We start from the raw sequence: 20,425 nt of genomic DNA, 5'->3' as shown, positions 1-20,425 counted from the left end.
GATAGAGGTGAACAGTGCCGTTACATCGAATGAGACCATAGTTTCTTCCTTGTCTATGTGTATATTTCTGATGATGTCCAAGAATTCCTGTGTTGTCTGTATAGAGTGTCTGGATCCGCTGATCAGGTGTTTCAGTTTCTGCTGTAGTTCTTTAGCCAGTTTGTGTGATGGTGTTCCTGGTAGTAATACTATTGGTGTGAGTGGGATGTCTGGTTTGTGCACTTTAGGTAGTCCATGGAATCTGGGGGTGGTTGCTTTCAGGTTTCATTCTTTTTGGGGGTCAACCCGGTTTATCTGCCTTTTTTTGTAGGTTCCTCAGTGTGTTGTTTACCTATTGGTGAGCTGTGGGGTGGGGTCAAACTCCCTCTTTTGGTAGGTGTTGGTATCTGCAAGTAGTTGTTGCGCTTTTTGGGTGTACTCTGCTTTGTCCAGGATGACCGTCATTCTGCCTTTGTCTGCTGGTAGTATGATTATGTTCTTATCATTTCTTAGTGATTTTAGTGCTTCCCTCTCCTTGGTGTTGAGGTTATGTGTTTGTCTTTTCCTTGTTATCAGACGTACGATACTTTGTCTCACTGTTTGTTCTGTGTCTTCTGTCAGTCCATTGTTCCTGAGTGTGCATTCTAGTACTGCTAGAAAGTCTGCTGTCTTGGCGTCCCGTCTGCTGTGGTTGTAGTTGAGTCCCTTGGCCAGTATTGTTCCTTCCGTGTCTGTTACCAGTCTGTGGGAGAGGTTTCTAACCCAGGTATGTGTTGTGGTGTCCTCTCTGTTGTGTGTTAGTTTGGCCATTTTTTCCTGCAACAGACAGCTGGAACTGACAACCGGAAGCGGCAGACAACAATCCACTATAAATGCCGGAGGAAAGATCACAGAAGCACTTCACAGGAGGCTCCCAAGCACTGAGGATGTCACCTAGACAGGGGACGAAACGTCTGCAACACAAATTCCCAGCTCGGCAAACAGAACCACAACAATGTGGGTTATGGTGAGAATTGTTGCAAAATTACTGAGAATTCTGGCAAGGCCAATCTCAAAATCAGGAGCATCTTGCTTTATCTTGTATCCTTTTTACAAGCAGCGTGGCAGGTTTCTCACTTGATAATGGTGAATTGCCAAGTAAAGTAGCTTATTGTTTCTTAAACACTTTGTTAGTAACCTAATGCTTCTCAGTTATATTGACCTTCTCTTCTAACCAATTGTAGCAAATAAGCTCAATGTCAAGAATTTCACCCAGGAAACTAGGGCGGGTGGCTATTGACTTCAGCTCACTGCTTACTCAGAAGGGCATTCATATTGGAAATTAGGCACCAACATCTCAGGGCACACTCGGTGGGCATATCTATGGACATTAACATCGACATTTATCAGTCTCTAAGAACCGCCACGGAACATCTCCAATCTGCTTACAGGATTCTTGTACACTTCAAAGCTGCACCTCGGGCTGCACCAGTAACTATCATTGTAGTGCTGTGATAAAAGAACATGCACACAAGGACATGCACCCAACTGATGGACTAAGCTAGGCTGCCTCTCAGGCTTTTGCTCACTGTCATAGCACTCACTCACTTACTTGCCATCCACCAGCATTCCTGCTTTTCAATTACTTGCCTTGCTTTTGAGTGCTTTGACCCTCAGCAAGATGCCAGGCTCATTTTGCTTCAGTGTTGCTGTGTTGTTTGGTGCAGACACAAAGAGAGGTGGCTTGACATGATAATCCACAGCCCTCAGTCAAGTCCAGGGAGGTGGCTTTTAGTCAGGAGTTACTGGCACAGTAAATCAAGGGCAATCTGCAATACTAGTCAAGGGACCTGGGTTTCAAGGGGATCAAGGATTACAGGGAGAAAGTGGGAGAATGGGCTTGAGATACTTAACAGCCATGATTGAATGGCGGAGCAGACTCGATGGGCTGAATGGCTTAATTTCTGCTCCTATGTCTTATGGTCTTAAGGACACAATCAGGTAGGCTTTTGTTGGTGTTGATTTAGTACATTGCTAATCTCACAGACATGTAAATTCCTTATACAAGATGATTAGAGATTTAGATAGGGTCGACAGTGAGAATCTTTTTCCACGTATGGAGTCAGCTATTACAAGGGGGCATAGCTTTAAATTAAGTGGGGGTAGGTATAGGACAGATGTTAGGGGTAGGTTCTTTACTCAGCGAGTTGTGAGTTCATGGAATGCCCTGCCAGTAGCAGTGGTGGACTCTCCCTCATTATGGGCATTTAAGCAGGCATTGGATAGGCATATGGAGGATAGTGGGTTAGTGTAGGTTAGGTGGGCTTGGATCAGCACAACATCGAGGGCCGAAGGGCCTGTACTGCGCTGTATTCTTCTATGTTCTATGTTCTATGAATATATATTGGACATTACAAATACTGTTAATTAGACCTCTACTTTGAAATGAGAGATTTATATAAAATAACTGTCATGAAATATAACTCATTCATGTGGAAATCTTGAGATTTTCTAACCTTTTGGCAAAAAGTTTGGCCAGAGGTATCAATACCTGTGTGTCTACTCATATTTTGAATTTAGATAATTCCTTATCTGAAATAAATTAGAGCTTATGAAAATGTCTAAGTAATTTTCTACCATGCATTATTAACATCTGCTTGTGCAGAAATGCTGGGGCTGGGCTAGTTCTTCTAAGTTGCTGCAATATATCAATTTTTTTGCATTTGTTTTAACATTGATTCTAATTCCTCTTTGCACAATTTGCATTTTATCTCATAATACTGACATCCAGATAATGCGTCATTGCTGTTTGTGTATCCGCTTGAATCTATGGATCTATGCCAGCATAGAAACTGTGCCATCTTTCACCCTGGTAACCTGACCTTATTTCCATAACAGCGTTTGGTATGAGTGCAGACCTGCTAACACAAATCACACCATGTGAGAGATTAGCATTATAATGAATGTTCCTGTCTAATTCATAATGCAATCCATACACCGCATAGAAACTAACGGTATTATTGAATATTAAGAATTCATATAAAATTTATAAGAGGTTAGCTCCTAACTTTTAACAGAAAACTCTCCTGAGCTTCTTGAGTTGAACCTAAAATATGTGAGGACACTGGCTGGATGTCGCAGGCAAGACATCAGATTACATTTCAAAACAATCATTTCAACACTGAGATTGGGTCAATTCTTGTGAATCTCTATGACCACTCGAGCATTATGTTAATGTTTTATCCATCCTCATTGCATTGTTTGTTTTCTGCCAAAATGTCTAGATACCTCAGAATATATCAGATCTTTTGGAGTGACGAAGTGGAAAAGAAACTCACTATCTCTGAGACAAATTCCCGAGAGAGGTATACATTTTCTTTCCTACTGCGATGTTAAAGGAATTAAAAATTGCCATTGTGCTCTTCATCAACTAATTCCACCCACTCCCCATTGTTTCCCTGATATTTGTAAGAAAACTGGAAATTCTCTTGGACTTTACCCAAGTGCTATTCTTTACGTGTGTTCAAACAATATATGATTTCCAGGAATGGAGTACTGTTTCCACCTATTCCTTACCTCACCTTCTGATGAAAGTCATGTCTTTATGATCTTTCATCCTGAAACGCCACTGGTCTCGCATTTTCCACCTCTCATGAACTTGAACTCATTCAGAACTCTGCAGCTGAATCTGAATTCACAATCAAATCCCCATAACCAAGGTCCCTCTGCTCATTTACCATGGATGTTGCCATTTAAGTTGACCTTTGAAGCCTTGAAAAATCCCTTCAGAAAATGAGGGTTGACCTATATGCTGAGTACAAAAGTGAACAGTTGAAGTAAATGTTATCTTTGTCATTTTCCATGTTGGATCTGCTCTGTGTGAGTGTGCATTACTATGCATCTTCACAAAACACCCACATCACCTGCTTGATCCCATTTGGTCAGTTTAGGGTAAGTTTGCAGTTTACACCTTCTCCCTGCATCTGCATGGATTTCTGCTGGGTGCTCTGGTTACCTCCCACAATCCAGAGTTGTGCAGGTTAGGCAGATTGGTCATGCTAAATTGCCCGTAGTGTTCAGGGATGTGCAAGCCATGTAGGTTATCTATGGGAAGTTTGTGGCTAGCGTATGGATCTGGGTGGAATGCTAGTCAGTGTGGACCTGTTAGGCCAAATGGCCTGTTTCTGTACTGTAGGGATTCTACGATTTCTATGATAATATTTATTTGTGAAGTGAAAAACTGAGGCTACACTTAATGTGTCTATAACAAGTTATGATTGAAAAGGGACATGGTCTTACTCATCAGGCATATACAAAAACATGACTGGTGCAGCTAAAAAAAAAGACAATTTTATATGTCAAATTGCTGCACGATTGAACTTGAATCTTCCTTGGCTATGGAACTAAATAAAAACCAATGTCAAATATGCACACCATCTAAAAGGGTTCACTGGATAGTAACAACTGATCTCCAGCCTAAATATCACAACCTCCTCAATATTACAGTTAAAGTCAGCTAATTTAATTGAATCTGTGAATAAACTACAGTTTACAGTTTACAGTGTGGGCTTACATGTCAGCATTGAATTTACCTACTTAGCCCTTAAGAACCTGTGAATTAAGATATCCCAATGTAAATGATTTGGATTCATGTTGGCATGTCCCTTTAAATAAAATGTATGCAGTTACATAAAATACCTCTTCATTTTTTCTGTGGGTCATTTTTCTATTCCATTTTTCAAACATTATGACAGGTGGCAAGTGCTCAACTGTGCATTTTACTTTTTTATTATCACGTTCTGTAGACAAGAGGAACCAATTAAATCTTATAAGTTTGAAATCTGATCCTCAACATAACCACGTCAGCAGTACAGGCAGTACGTTAGAGACCATCCCTCCTATTGCTGTCATAGATTTGGGAACAGGTTCCATTTTTAATAAGTAACAAAGTTCGAATGAAGACCATATGTAGCAGTATTGCAACATATTTTTGGCTGAAAGTAAGAGAATGGAGAGAAATGCACACAGCCATTTTAAGCTAATCATTTAATCAGGAATTTTCCAGTGATACTACATTGCTCACAGATTTTTAGCTCTGCTATATGTTCTGCTTTAGCTTATTGCATCCAAGGTTGACAGAGAGTAAAATTATTCAGTTGTAATTTGCTAGCTGCAAAGACAGTGTCTGAATGTAAGTGGTCATCATCATTTGACATATTCTTCTGTGCAAAAGATCCCCAGTGACTTGCCTTGAGTATCCTGATTCTATCACTGACACAATGCATCAATTAGGGTCATTAGTACGAAGTAGAATAAAAGATTGCAAATCCCAATATTTCTTCCTTTGAGTATTACAGCACATACGCTTTGTCAAACCACTGTTTACTTTTTTTTTCTCTTTTCAACACCTTTTTGCCTCCAGCATATTTTACTTTTGATTTCTTTTATGACGTAGTTAATGCTTCGAATTCATTAGAGGTGTGAGGTCTCTATCATGGTCAAGGAAACACAGGAATATTGTATGCCCCAAAAGAATAAGCACTAGATGTGATTAATGGAAAGAAAATCAAGGCCAATACATCAGTGGTGCGATCTGGCCATAGACAGACTGGCAGAGTGAGAAAAGAGTTGTGATTGGGAATCCAGTAAGCTCCCCTGACATTCATCATCACAGTGTTCTGCTTTTAAAGACACTGTATTGACATGTCTCATCCAGTTAAGGTTCTCATCAACGGCAATCTCAAGAGTATTGATGTTGAGAATAGTTCATGGAGAGGAATCACTGCTATCATATGAGGGCAACTAGGAATGGGTAAATGAGGCCTTGCCAGCATTACCATACTGTTGAGAACAAATAGAGCTATCACAACATTATAAACATAAATTTCCTTTAATAAAACATTTCAGGGAACTTGTAAAATGTTCTAATTAATTGCTAAAAAAACTCAACACTAAACAGAAGTTCCTTTCTGATTTGCATTTATGTTTTTTATGCCGTGATCAGAACTCTAATGTACTGAGAATATTTTTTATATGCAATTCCAAAATGATTTTTAAAGCTGGTATTGACAAAAATGACTGTGAATGTAAATGTACAACCTGCTCTTCTGCAATAACTTGAAGGGATCAAAGGTATTAGCATCAACAGTGGTCTTCTAGAAACCCATTGAGGTCAGAGAGGCCAAAAGCTGAAAGAGAACATTTCTGACATTTTTCCTCCTGATGCTCACAGCAGTTAAAGCTGGACAAGCTCAGCCATTAGTCATGGTATAAAGACATCAGAAATACAGAATCTCAACCAATTTACAAAACTAAGGATTATGAAGCTAACTGTTCACCTACAAGTGCCAATTTTACTGGTAATTTCTTCTGAAATCGCATTCTGATAACCCCTTTAAGGTCCATGGGCAGCCACTAATTAATTTCCTTATGGAGCGCATTGAGTATGAGTTTCCTTTGTAGCAGGCAATCGCCTGCCCAGCTGGAACTCATCTCCTGAACCCTGAGAGAAGGTTAGCACTGTCCTTGATAAGGATGGAAGGGATCCTTATGACCTTACGTCACACAAATGGTTAAGGTATTGCCATTGAGTTCATGACATCATATCATGTGTTTCGGGGCCCTCTTGTGGTGCAGTGGTAGATTCCCTACTCTTGGACCAGCAGTCCCAACTACTCCAGAAGTATACAGTAATATCACTGAACAGGTTGATAGAAATATAGGTTAAATAAAAAAAAACATTCTAAATGTGAGGTCATGCACTTTGGGAAGAATAACAGGAAGGCAGAGTACTGGGTCAAGGAAAAGATTCTTGGTAGTGTGGATGTGCAGAGGGATCTTGGAGTCCATGTACATAGATTCCTGAAAGTTGCCACCCAGGTGGATAGTGTTGTTAAGAAGGCATGCAGTGTGTTAGTTTTCATTGGTAGAGGGATTGAGTTCCGGAGCTGCAACATCATGCTGCAAATATACGAAACGCTAGTGCGGCCACACTTGGAATATTGTGTACAGTTCTGGTTGCCATGTCTCGGGAAGGATGTGGAACCATTGGAAAAGGTGCAGAGGAGATTTACCAGGATGTTGCTTGGTCTGGAGGGAATGTCTTATGAGGAAAGGGTGAGAGACTTGGGTCTGTTCTCATTGGAAAGAAGAAGGCTAAGAGGGGATTTCATAGAGACATACAAGATAATCAGAGGATTAGATAGGGTAGACAGTGAAAGCCTTTGCCCTAGGATGATGATGTCGGCTTGTACAAGGGGGCATAACTACAAATTGAGGGGTGATAGATGTGAGAAGCAGGTTCTTTACTCAGAGAGTGGTAAAGGCGTAGAATGCCCTACCAGCTAATGTAGTTAACACAGCCCCATTAGGGAGATTTAAACAATCCTTGGATAAGCACATGGATGATGATGGGATAGTGTAGGGAGATAAGCTTAGAATAGTTCACAGGTCGGTGCAACACCAAGGGCTGAAGGGCCTGTTCTGCGCTGTATTGTTCTATGTTCTATGTTCTATGTTCTATAAAGCAGACTCAGGATATGATGAAACTAAGTAAAATAGTTACTCAGAAAAAGTTAGACAATTAAATATGTCGTCTGGCTCCTGATTAATAACAGGCCGAACTCATAGTTACCTTACACTACTCCAATTAAACCTTTCCCAGACTATCTACAGCCCCTTGGGACCTGACTTGAGGGATTTGGGTTTGGTTAGAGATTTGGGGAGTTAGGTCCCAAGGGGCTGTAGATTGTCTGGTTTAATTGAAGTAGTGTGAGGTAGCTATGAGATCAGCCAGTTATTACTCAGGAGTTTGATTCCAGCTTTGGGCAAAAGTCTGTGTGGAGTTTGCACATTCTTCCCGTGTCTACATGGGTTTCCTCTGAGTGCTCCAGTTTCCTTCCACTTTCCAAAGATGTGCAGGTTAGGGGAATTGGCCATGATAAATGCAGGGATAGGGTGGGGGTGGGTGGGGGGTGTCTGGGCGGGAAGCTTTTTGGAGTGTCAGTGTGGACTTGATGGACAGAATGGTCTGTTTCCACGCTGTAGGCATTTTATGAACTATCTGCCCCAGACTGGGACTAGCCTATCTACACCATGAGGAGTATTTTTATTTTTGTATTTTACAATAAATGATGTTCCTTTCTAGTCAGGCTTCCTGTGATTGGCGATGAGTAAAGAAAAGTTTCATACAGGTTTGTTTTTCATTGAACCTGATAAGATCATGACAGGGAAATATCAGAAATGCCTCTGTTGGGGAAACTGGAACCTTATGACACAGCTATGGAAGATTGGCCCTAGTACACTGAAAGAATGAGATAATTTTTCCAGGCAAACAGGAGAAAGGGGAATGTCAACAAAAAAACCATTCCCTAGACTGCTTTTAGGGTCCCAATTTTCAGCATCATAAAGAGATGAATCGAGCTGGCAAACCTGGAATCAAAATCCTTTGATGAACTGATAAATGTGGTAGCGGAGCACTATGATCTCAAGCACTTCAACGTTAACAAGGTTTAACAAGGCAAAGTTTCCTGGGGAACCAGTCACTGATTTCTTGGAGAGATTGCGGAAATTATGTAACACTGAGTGCAGGTCAGCACTTCAGGGAAGGTTGAGGGATCACTTAGTTTAACCTTTCCCATGAAAACACAGAGAATGGGTCTCAGGAGCTTCAGGGGTCCATGGACAGTACTGTCCTCAATCTTGGGTGGCCTCCATACTGCGGAGACAAGTTCCCAGTGGATGATCTGTGTGGCTCCTGTTGGTTGCTAAGGAAATGCAATTGGAGTCAAAGGCTGCAGAGTTCCAGAACTAGGCAGGAAGTTTCTCTACAATACAGGGAAAAGCAAGAATGTCTACAAGACTGCTCTTATAGTCATAGAGTCAGTCCCAGATAAGGTTATCAAAACATACAAAATGCTGCCGCCTGTTGCAAATAAATCAGTCCAAGGATTGATGGTGCTAAATTACATCACTCTCCCATAGTGGTCTCAGTTAAGGTAAAACTTCAACTAAAGGGCCTCAGTGGTAAATGGCACCATTGTATCTATTGTTGGGGAGAAATCCTTTAGAAAACTCCGATGGGGCATCTTGCAATTAAGTCTGTGAGACAGCAAGGCTGGCCACATACACAGAGTGGAGCCCTTACATATTATTAAGAACAATGTAACCCTAGTTGCATGCAGGCAAAAGACAATCTGAACCCCTTTACTTGTTCAAAGGCCAGGTCCAAACCTTTTGGGGAGGGACTGGTTGTAGAAAATATGCCTGGATCGGCAAGAGATCTTTAAAATGATTACTGGCAATCTATATGGAGTTATTGGGAAGTATTCCAAAGTGTTCCAAGAAGATTTCAGGAAGTCAAAGTCACCAGGGCCAAGGTGTATATAGAGCTAGAAGTCCAATCTAAATACTTCAATCCACGGCCTGTCTCCTATGCCCTATGTGTCAAAGTAGAAGCTGAATTGAAAGTTGTAGAGGAGCATGGCATCATTGCTGTATGGACTGTGCCTGTAGTCCCAGTTGTGAAACCTGACAACTCGATCCGGCACTGTGGGGATTATGAGTTGACAGTTAACAGAGTTTCCCCCTTAGACAGATATCCTATGCCATGCACTCAAGATTTGTTTGAAAAACTAGCTGGGGGTCACAGCTTTTCTAAACTAAGAAAGAGCCACATCTACCTCCAACTGGAGCTTGAAGGGCCATCTGGGAAGTGTGCTACTATAAATACTTACAAAGAATGATATGTGTATGCTTGGTTGCCCTTTGGGGTATATTTGGCATTCATCATCTTTCAAAGGGTAATGGAGAATATTCTCCAAGGCATGCCCAGATGGCAGTCTATCTGAATGGCATTGAAATGTCAGGGGCCACTGCAAAACAGCATGTGGAGAGTTTGAAGATCTTCGGTATTTTTCTACATCCACCATCAGACTAAAAAAGGAAAAATGTTCCAGTGAAACAAGGTTACATACTGTGGGTACAGGATTGAGAAGGACAGATTATATACCCTGTTGAAGAGCAGGTGAAAACCAAGGAAAGGGGCTCCTATTCCAAGGAATACAATGGAGTCAAAGTTTTTCTCAGGTCTCAAAAAGTAGCTGGGAGAGATATGGCCCATGTCAGGAACTTTGCGGTGGCCATCCAAGTATTCCAGGAGTTATCCTTTAATAAAATGGGACCAGTATTATACATGGTCAAAACTGGGCAGAAGGCCATAAAGAAAAGAAACATCAGCAACATCTGGCAGAAACTCTCAAAAGACACGATTTTTCAATGGGCACACCACTGTGGATGAGCCCCCTGCAGTCAGTCTTCAAAGAAGAGACGGTCACCTATTATTATACATCCCTTGACCAAACCTGGTCAGCAGCAGGAATGGGGCCATGGGAAAAGAGAAGGAAGACACCCCAAATTCACAGGAGTGAGGAGAATCCTTGATGAAGAGAGGGAAGGATATGACAACCCTTTTAAGGCCCATTGGGAATCATTACCTAATCTCCTCATTGAGTATGAATTCACTTGTTACACAATGGTGTGCCCAGCTGGAATTCATTCCGAAAGCCCCTTTATAAAGCAGACCCAGCCTATGGCTATTACTCGTCTGAAAAAGCTTGATCTTGTCTGATTCCTGCTGCTAAGCAGACTCTGGCCTGGCTATTACTTGGATAGGAGACAACCTGGGAATACCAGGTGCAGTAGGAAAGTCCTCTTGTTGCCCAGTGGTAGTGTCTCTACCTCTGGAATGAAAGACCTGGGTTCAATCCCAGGTATGTAATAGCCATTGAGTATGAATTCACTTGTTACACAATGGTGTGCCCAGCTGGAATTCATTCAGAAAGCCCCTTTATAAAGCAGACCCAGCCTAAGGCTATTACTCATCTGAAAAAGCTTGATCTTGTCTGATTCCTGCTGCTAAGCAGACTCTGGCCTGGCTAGTACTTGGATAGGAGACAACCTGGGAATACCAGGTGCAGTAGGAAAGTCCTCTTGTGGCCCAGTGGTAGTGTCTCTACCTCTGGAATGAAAGACCTGGGTTCAATCCCAGGTATGTAATAGCATTGCTGAGTAGGTTGAATAGAAAGCCAACCTAGGGACGGATCCTTAGAACTGCCTTCCCTGAGTTGGGACAAGTGTACATTCAACAATAAATGATATTCCTTTTCAGTCAGGCTTACTCAGTTATTACAGGCCACTTTTTATGAACAGTTCAGAGACTGAACTATATTTTTTTTATTAAAACTTCTTTCTTCTTTGGACAAGTCTCTTATTTCTAAATTATGGGTATGCATGTTATGTTACTTTGACCTTCTGTGTTTAATATTTAATAAATACTTTGTGTTAATTCAAGAGGGCCTGATTGGATTAGCTCCTTTAAAAACATAATTTCATTTGTGTTTGGGAGAAAGCTATCTACAAGGCAGGGGACCTTTCATAAATTAACCTTGTTGCAATTGAGGAGATGGGTGAATATCTATGTGCAGAAGAAGAATAAGCACTGATTGCTGTAACAGCTTGGCAATATTGCATTCAGTTTTCCGAATGGATGTTTTATCAAAAGTTGTGTGTAATTTTGAAAGAATGGTATCAGATTCAGAAGAAGTGAGCAAGAACCGGAGGAGGGAACAGTCGCTGTAGGGAAACACAAAACAAGAATTCTGATGATTTAAATCCATGTAAGTGAGCTTTAAGAAAGGAAATATTGCTCGTGGTAGAAAACTCCATTAAAGTAATTCTCAAGCTGTGTTGAAAGAAGTGACATTGCACATTTATAGCCCCTAAACAACAGATCAATGTGGGCAAAATTTCAATAGCTTGTTGAGGACAAAGCAAGAGAATTGCTTTTGTTCTGTGTCTCCCTTGGGTGCCCTGAGGATGAACATATTGAGAGACTGGTTTAACTACTTAAAAAGCAAGTCTTCCTTGGGTATTTTAAACTTTCCTAATTCTTCATCATACACTAAGTAATAGGGGAGAGGGGAGTATAATGAACCAGTAATCCAGAGGTTCAAGTGAAAGGGTCTCAGGAAACTGATTCAGATTCTACCATGGCAGATGCTGATATTTAAATTTAATCAATAAAAGCCTGGAATTAAAATCCAATCCCAATAATGGTGGTCATGAAACTATCACCAATTCATATAAAAACCCTTCCAGTTCACAAAGAGGAAAAAGAAATCTGTCAGTCCTGTGCAGCTTCTCAGATGTGATTCTAAATTGACAGCAGTGGAATTGACTCTGAATCACACTCAGAAATGCTTTAGTAAGACACTAAGTTTAAGAGGAATGAAGGATGGGCAATAATTGCTGGCCTTGTCAGCATTGCCCAGATTTTAAGAATTTCTTTTTGAATTGCTGTCTTCCTTCACAGGCTGCTTCTTTCAAAATCCTTCATTAAATTGAATAGATTTTTACCAGCTCTTCTATCACATCAGTACTCTGACGATACCCACAAAACATCATTTACTGACTGAACCCCACATCATGTGATCAGATTTGCTTCAGGAAAATAGCTACAGTAATTGCAAATTATGGTAACTAACATCAGAGTGATTAGTCCCCCAATTTGAGGATAAGGCTATTAATCTCTGAAGGAGATACACAGTTGTGGTTTTGTGCATTGACAAGACTTTTAAACTATGCAGATGGACATAGATATTTACTAGTTGTAGCCATTTAAAGCAGCAACTTTGCAAGAAAATTGTTTTGAATGCATACAGTACAAAGCCTTTATTGAATGAGTTTAAGATGTCTGCCTCCAATTTGTGTAACCTCATGGTGGTGGACGCATATCTATGAGGGACATTTGTACATGATTGTCTTTCAATCGTAATATCTCTCTTTCTTATGCAAGCAAAAGAAAAATGTTGAGTGAATTATCATGAACATATTGAGTTACCCAAGTTACCAAATATATACATAAATGTTCTCATGCTTTATCAGTTTGTTATTCACATCAGTCTATGCATATGCACTGTGCATACAGTCCTTAAATCTGGCACACATGCGTGTTACTGTCATTGCCAGTTCACTTAGGTGTTGTTTCCCAAGAGATGTAATTCCTATATCATTTGTTATTGCTGTGGTACCCATTGTTGTTCCATTTCTGATCTTGGGTTGCTGTGGAGCAATGTGGACCTCTGACTCTGATGGTTTGTGTGAGCTGTGCAAGTACTGCTTTACCCACTTCTTCATCAACTGCTTGCAGTTGAGGAATAATTTCTCCAGTTGCATATGCCAGTGGTTGCAATGGTATATCTGATTATTCACTTCCAGTTCATATAATCAAGGTGACAACTGCTCCACTCAAGTCCCAAGGGGCTGCGTTTTGTTGAAACCATTGATGGTTTGTACCCTGACTGGCTCTCTAATGCTCACCTCTGGCAAATGCTTTAACGGACTTGTCAAAATTTGGCATTCTGCCATTTCACTGATTTTTTTACCCACACACAGTCACAATCTGCTCATTTGTGATATGGGGATCTTTTGTTTTATGAAAAATGGCTGAATCAAATGTCTACCGAGATACAGTAGATGTCAGTAGGTGCCATTGTTCTCCATCAAATGAATAAAGGCCTGGATGATGCACAACGTTTATTTTTTATATAAATATTAACAAGTGTTATATCATTGGTAAGATTGATGCATAGACCTTCCTCAATTTATTTTGAAACCCATCCTATTAATACATACTTCAGCATATCTCTCGATCTTCTTTGGAAATCCATTCAGTGGAAGACCCCTTCCTCCAATTTAGAATCTGTGGTATTGTCATTTCAGAGTCACCATGAAAAATCTTGTGTTGATTGCCACATTTCGGTTGTCACACTTTAAACTATAAATAAATGTATAGAGAGAAAGAAAGACAGTTACTTTACACTTGTTTATTCTCAACCAGGAAATTACAGGCAGATCTCAATCTAAAACAAAGCCCTCACCAGCAACAAAACACTAAGTGAATTTAAGATTTATAATCCAGTTTTGTGACCTTAAATAAGGAGACCATCTTTGGCACAACTTCATTGTAACAGTACAATAACATATTTTGCATTGCATTGGTAATTCTCCCATTGTTTTTTATATGGTCCAATTTACCATCAGCAATAGGACTGGAAGCCTGCTATAAATATGGGCGGCACGGTGGCTCAGTGGTTAGCACTGCTGCCTCACAGCACCAGTGTCCCAGGTTTGATTCCAGCCTCAGGTGATTGTCTGTGTGGAGTTTGCACATTCTCCCTTTGTCCGCATGGGTTTCCTCTGGGTGCTCCGGTTCCCTCCCACAGTCCAAAGATGTGCAGGTCAGGTGAATTAGCTATGTTAAATTGCCTATAGTGTTAGGTGCATTAGTCAGAGGGGAATGGGTCTGGGTGGGTTACTCTTTGGAGGGTCAGCATGGACTTGTTGGGCCAAAGGGTCTGTTTCCACACTGTAGGGAATCTAATCTAAATACAATACATTGAATTGTAGATTTTGCAGGAAATCACAGAATCAAGAAATATTGTTAGCCCTTAAAATTTACTAAATCTATAACAATATTTTTCTAAGTATGTAACCTCTGAAGAAAAGGCTCTGAAAAATGTTTCACCTCAAAAATCAAACCTTGACTAAACTACCTAATAGCAAGATAGTGACAGTATAGGATGCTCCAGCAGGAACTGCTCAGTTCTGTCTGCTAATTTCTCATTTCCTACTTCTTTTCCTCTTTTCTTTTTTTTACTTCTTGATGTTTCTTCACCTTCCTCATGGTGGGTCCGGACGGGTCTCTTAGCGGCTCATGGTGGGTCTTGGTCTGGTCTCTTAGAGGCTCATGGTGGGTCTGGACTGGTCCCTCAGTCACTTCTGGCAGGTCTCAACTCGGTGTCTCAGTGGCTCATGGTGGGTCGCAGCCTGGTCTCTTAGCGGCTCGTGGTGGGTCTCGGCTTGGTGTCTCAGTAGCTCGTTGTGGGTCCCGACTGGCCCCTCAGTGACTCCTTAGTCCCTCTGTGACTCATAGCGGCTTCCGAGCTGGTCTCTTAGTGGGTGCCAGCCTGGGTCTCTCAATAGCTAGTAGCAGATTTCACTCAGTCTTTTAGCAGTCCTGGCCTGGTCTCTCAGTGGTTCATGGTGGGTCTTGGTCTGGTCTCTTGGCGGGTTGTCGGCAGTACATCAGCCTCTGCGGCTTATGACAGTGTCTTAGCTTGGCATGCAAGCAGGTGCTGCCTGGGCATGTTCCCAATAGCATCTAAATGAGCTCATCCAATTACAAAGCCAAGGATTAATCAAACCATAATAGTATACTAACCAATAACAATCTGTTGAATGAATGCAAGATTGAAAATTTATTTCTCACTGAATAACAGAATTATTCTGGTACAGAAGAAGGCCATTCATCCCATTGGTCTGTATCAGATCTCTGAGCATCTTGACCTAATGCTAAGTTAATGTCTTTTCCCCATAACCGTGTATTTTTTTTTTAGATTAGATTACATTACAGTGTGGAAACAGGCCCTTCGGCCCAACAAGTCCACACCGACCCGCCGAAGCGCAACCCACCCATACCCCTACATTTACCCCTTTACCTAACACTACGGGCAATTTAGCATGGCCAATTCACCTGACCTGCACATCTTTGGATTGTGGGAGGAAACCGGAGCACCCGGAGGAAACCCACGCAGACGCAGAGAGAACGTGCAAACTCCACACAGTCAGTCGCCTGAGGCGGGAATTGAACCCAGGTCTCTGGCGCTGTGAGGCAGCAGTGCTAACCACTGTGCCACCGTGCCGCCCTATATTTTGTTTCAATATAAGAAATCATTCAATGCCCTCTTGAAAGCCTCAATTGAATTTGTCTCCACCATACCTCCACATGTGAATTGGTCACTGAGTGAAAATATTTTAGAAATAACTGCACAGATGCTGGTACCAAACAAAGAACAAAGAACAATACAGCATAGGCCCTTCAGCCCTCCAATCCTGCGCTGCAAAATTTTGCCCTTCCATATTAAAACTGTCTTAATTTACAGGATCCGTATCCCTCTATTCCCTTCCTATTCATGTATTCGTCCAAGTGTTTCCTGAATGCTGCTATTTTGTCTGTATCCACCACCTCCTCTGGCAACGCATTTCAGGTATTCACCATCTTTTGCGTGAAAAACTTACTTTGCAATCTCTTTTAAACTTTCCCCCTCATACCTTAAACCTGTGTCCCCGACCACACCACCCTGGGAAAAAGCCTCATACTTTCCACTCTATCTATGCCATTCTCAATCTTATAAACTCTTTTACCATTATAATCTTATACCCTCTCCAAAGCAACCATATCCTTCTGGTAGTGTGGTGACCAGAACTGTACGCAATACTCCAAGTGTGACTGAATTAAAGTTCGATAAATCTCAGCATAATTTGCCTATCCTTATATTCAATACTCCTTCCAATGAAGGCAAGTATGCCATAAGGCTTTTTTACTTCCTTATCTACCTGTGATGCCACCTTCAGTGATCTGTGGACCTGCACACCCAGACCCCTCTGCATATCAATCTTCCAAAGGGTTCTGCCATTCACTGTCTAATTTCTACCTATACTTGACCTTCCAAAATGCATCACCTCGCATTTGTCTGGAGTAAACTCCATCTGTCATTTTTTTCTGCCCATGTTGCCGAATGATCTGCATTCTAAGACAATCCTCATTATCTGCAACTCCACCAATCTTTGTATCGTCCACAAACTTACTAATTAGACCAGCCACATTTTCATCCAAATCATTTATATAGATCACGAACAGCAGAGGTCCCAGCACTGATCCCTGTGGAACACCATAAGTTACAACTCTCCACTCTGAAAAGCATCCTTCCACCACTACCTTCTGTCTCCTGTGACTAAGCCAATTCTGTCTCCATCTTTCCAGCTCACTCCTGATACCACGTGACCTCACCTTTTGGACCAGTCTGCCATGAGGGATTTTGCCAAAGGCTTTACTGAAGTCCATATAGACAACATCAACTACTTTTCCCACATCAATTATCTTCATCACTTCCTCAAAAAACTCAATCAAATTAGTGAGGCATGACCTCCCCTGCACAAAGCCATACTGTTTATCACTAATAAATCTATTTGTCACTAAATGCGTATAGATTTTATCCCTGAGAATCTTTTCCAATAATTTCCTTACATCAATGTGAATCTCACAGGCCTGTAATTTCCAGGATTATCTCTGCTAACTTCCTTAAACAATGGGACAACATTGGCTATTGCCAATCTTCTGGGACCTCACTTGTGACCAAAGAGGATACAAAGGTCTCTTTCAATGCTCCAGCGATTTATTCTCTTGCCTCCCTCAATATTCTGGGATAGATCAGGTCAGAATCAAGGGATTTATCTACCTTAATACTCCTAAGACTCACAACACCTCTTCATTTTTAAAAAGCACTTGGTTTAGAAACTCGACACTCCTTTCCATAAGACCATAAGACTTAGGAGTGGAAATAAGGCCATTTGGCTCTTTGAGTCCACTCTGCCATTTAATCACGGCTGATGGGCATTTCAACTCCACTCACTCGCACTCTCCCCATAGCCCTTAATTCCTTGCGAGATCAAGAATTTATCAATCTCTGCCTTGAAGAAATTTAACGTCCCAGCCTCCACTGTGCTCCATGGCAATGAATTCCACAGGCCCACCCCACTCTCTGACTGAAGGAAGGTCTCCTTATTTCCTTTCTAAATTGATCCCCTCTAATTCTAAGGCTGTGCCTATGGGTCATAGTCTCCCCGCCTAACAGAAACAACTTCCCAGCGTCCACCTTTTCTAAGTTTCTATTAGATCTCCCCTCAACCTTCTAAACTCTAATGCATAAAATCCCAGGATCCTCAGCAGTTCATTGTATGCTAGGCCTACCATTCCAGGGATCATCCATGTGAATCTCCACTGGACACGCTCCAGTGCCAGTAAGTCCTTCCTGAGGTGTGGGGCCCAAAATTGGACACAGTATTCTAAGTGGGGTCTAGCTAGAGCCTTATAAAGTCTCAGAGGCTCATTGCTGCTTTTATATTCCAACCGTCTTGAGATAGATGACAACATTACATTCGCTTTCTTAATCACGGACTCAACCTGCAAGTCAACCTTTAGAGAATCCTGGACTAGCACTCCCAGATCCCTTTGTACTTCCTTGAGAACATCGTTCATCAATTCCTTCTCATTGGTGAATACCAGTACAAAATATTGGTTTAGGACCTCACCTTCCTCTTCCTGCTCCACACATAGCTTCCCTCCTTTGTCCTTGAGCGGACCAATCTTTTGCCTGGCTACACTCTAGCTTTTCATATGTGTATAAAAAGCCTTGAGATTCCCCTTAATCCTGTTTGCTTACAACTTTTCATTACCCCTTTTCGTCCTTCTAATTCCTTGTTTAAGCTCTTTCCTAATTTCTTTATATATTTCATCAGTTCTCATCCTCCTAGACCTTATATATGTATCCTGTCACCAAGTCACCCTTTATTTACATGTGCACAGTACAATAACTATAGCCAGCCAGCTCGGAGTCAGTCCCTGAAGTGAGGAAGCTATGAATCTCCTGTACACTTTTTTTTAATGAAGAAAATTACCTACATTCCACCGGCTATAACCAGCCAGCTCAAGAGCCAGTTCCCCATAAAAGAATAATTAGGAATCCACAATTACACTGACAGCTCTGATTCAGTCCATTGAACTGAGGAGATTGTAAATGCCTTGTTTATACCGCTCCCCCCACCCTCCCACAGTCTTGCCATATGACAGCAGCATGTCTGTGTGTGTGTAGGTGCAAGATACAGTTAAAGCACCAAGTGAAAATAACTTTATTAACCTTCTACCTCCAGAAAAGACATCCATGAGGTCAATGAACCAGTGACAAGAAAAGTCCAGAGCAAGAAATGCTAATCTCCTGTTTATTTTTTTTTCTTTTGTTTTTGACAAACACTGCCTTTCACATCAAAGGGCAGTGCTGTGTGATCAAAAACAGTGAAGGGGAGAGTAGGGACTAAATCAAAATAAAGTTGGAGGGAGATCTTCTGATTTTTTTTTTTCTTTTTCGCCCTGCTTCTTATTTTTAATTTTTTTTTAAGGGCAGTGCTGTGTGATCAAAACAGTGAAGGGGAGGGTAGGGACTAAAAACTCCCCTTTTTTTATCTGTGTGTGTGCAGGTGTGAGACACAGTGAAAGACACAAGTGCACGAATCTTTATTAAATTTCCACCACCAGGAAGATAGGAAAACACCCGGGTGGCCAGTGACAAACACTGCCTTTCACATCAAAGGGGAGGGTAGGGACTAAATCAAAATAGAGTTGGAGGGAGAAATAATGCACTTCACTCCCTGCGGCGCCCACCTCTCCCTGAACAACTCCAGGGTGTTGGTCGACACCGCGTGTTCCTTCTCCAAAGACACCCGGGCCCTAACGTAAGATCCTCTGTTTATTTTTTTTTAGGAAAACACCCGAGTGGCCAGTGACAAACACTGCCCTTCATATCAAAGGGCAGTGCTGTGTGATCAAAACAGTGAAGGGGAGGGTAGGGACTAAATCAAAATAGAGTTGGAGGGGGAAATGATGCACTCCACTCCCTGCTGCACCCACCTCTCCCTGAACAACTCCAGGGTGTTGGTCGACACCGCGTGCTCCTTCTCCAAGGACACCCGGGCTCTAACGTATTGAAGCTTTTTTTTTCCTGTTTATTTCTTTTTCCTGTTGAATCCCCGATTATTTTTTAATTTAATCAAAACAGTGAAGGGGAGGGTAGGGACTAAATCAAAATAGAGTTGGAGGGAGAAATGATGCACTCCACTCCCTGCGGCGCCCACCTCTCCCTGAACAACTCCAGGATGTTGGTCGACACCGCGTGCTCCTTCTCCAAGGACACCCGGGCTCTAACGTAAGATCTTCTGTTTATTTTTTTTTTGTTTCTTAACTCCTCTTTATTTTTTTTTCATCTTTCTTTTTTTCCTTTTTTCTTTTTAACCCCCCACACTACCACCTAAGTGCGGTAGTGCTTATTTTATCCCCAGCAACCATGGTGTGTGTGTATACGTGTGAGACACAGTGAAAGACACAAAGTGCACCAATCTTTATTCAATTTCCACCACCAAGAAGATAGGAAAACACCCAGGTGGCCAGTGACAAACACTGCCCTTCACATCAAAGGGCAGTGCTGTGTGATCAAAACAGTGAAGGGGAGGGTAGGGACTAAATCAAAATAGAGTTGGAGGGAGAAATGATGCACTCCACTCCCTGCGGCGCCCACCTCTCCCTGAACAACTCCAGGGTGTTGGTCGACATCGCGTGCTCCTTCTCCAAGGACACCGGGCTCTAACGTAAGATCCTCTGTTTATTTATTTTTTTCTTTTTTTTTTACTGGCCAGTGACAAACACTGCCCTTCACCTCAAAGGGCAGTGCTGTGTGATCAAAACAGTGAACACACCTGTTTGTTTTTTTTTTATCTTTTTACTTTGCACGAATCTTTA

At 41.7% G+C, this 20,425-nt stretch overlaps 1 pseudogene; it reads left to right on the top strand.

Annotated features, from left to right (window-relative positions):
* The first annotated feature begins 6,462 nt into the window (after positions 1-6,462).
* LOC122554825 lies at positions 6,463-6,575 on the top strand (annotated as a pseudogene).
* Positions 6,576-20,425: the final 13,850 nt, after the last annotated feature.

The sequence above is a fragment of the Chiloscyllium plagiosum genome, chromosome 11 (assembly GCF_004010195.1).
Source record: "Chiloscyllium plagiosum isolate BGI_BamShark_2017 chromosome 11, ASM401019v2, whole genome shotgun sequence".
Classification (NCBI taxonomy): Eukaryota; Metazoa; Chordata; class Chondrichthyes; order Orectolobiformes; family Hemiscylliidae; genus Chiloscyllium; species Chiloscyllium plagiosum.
Note: the sequence above shows the minus strand (reverse complement) of the source record. Positions and strands in the feature narration are given on the sequence as shown.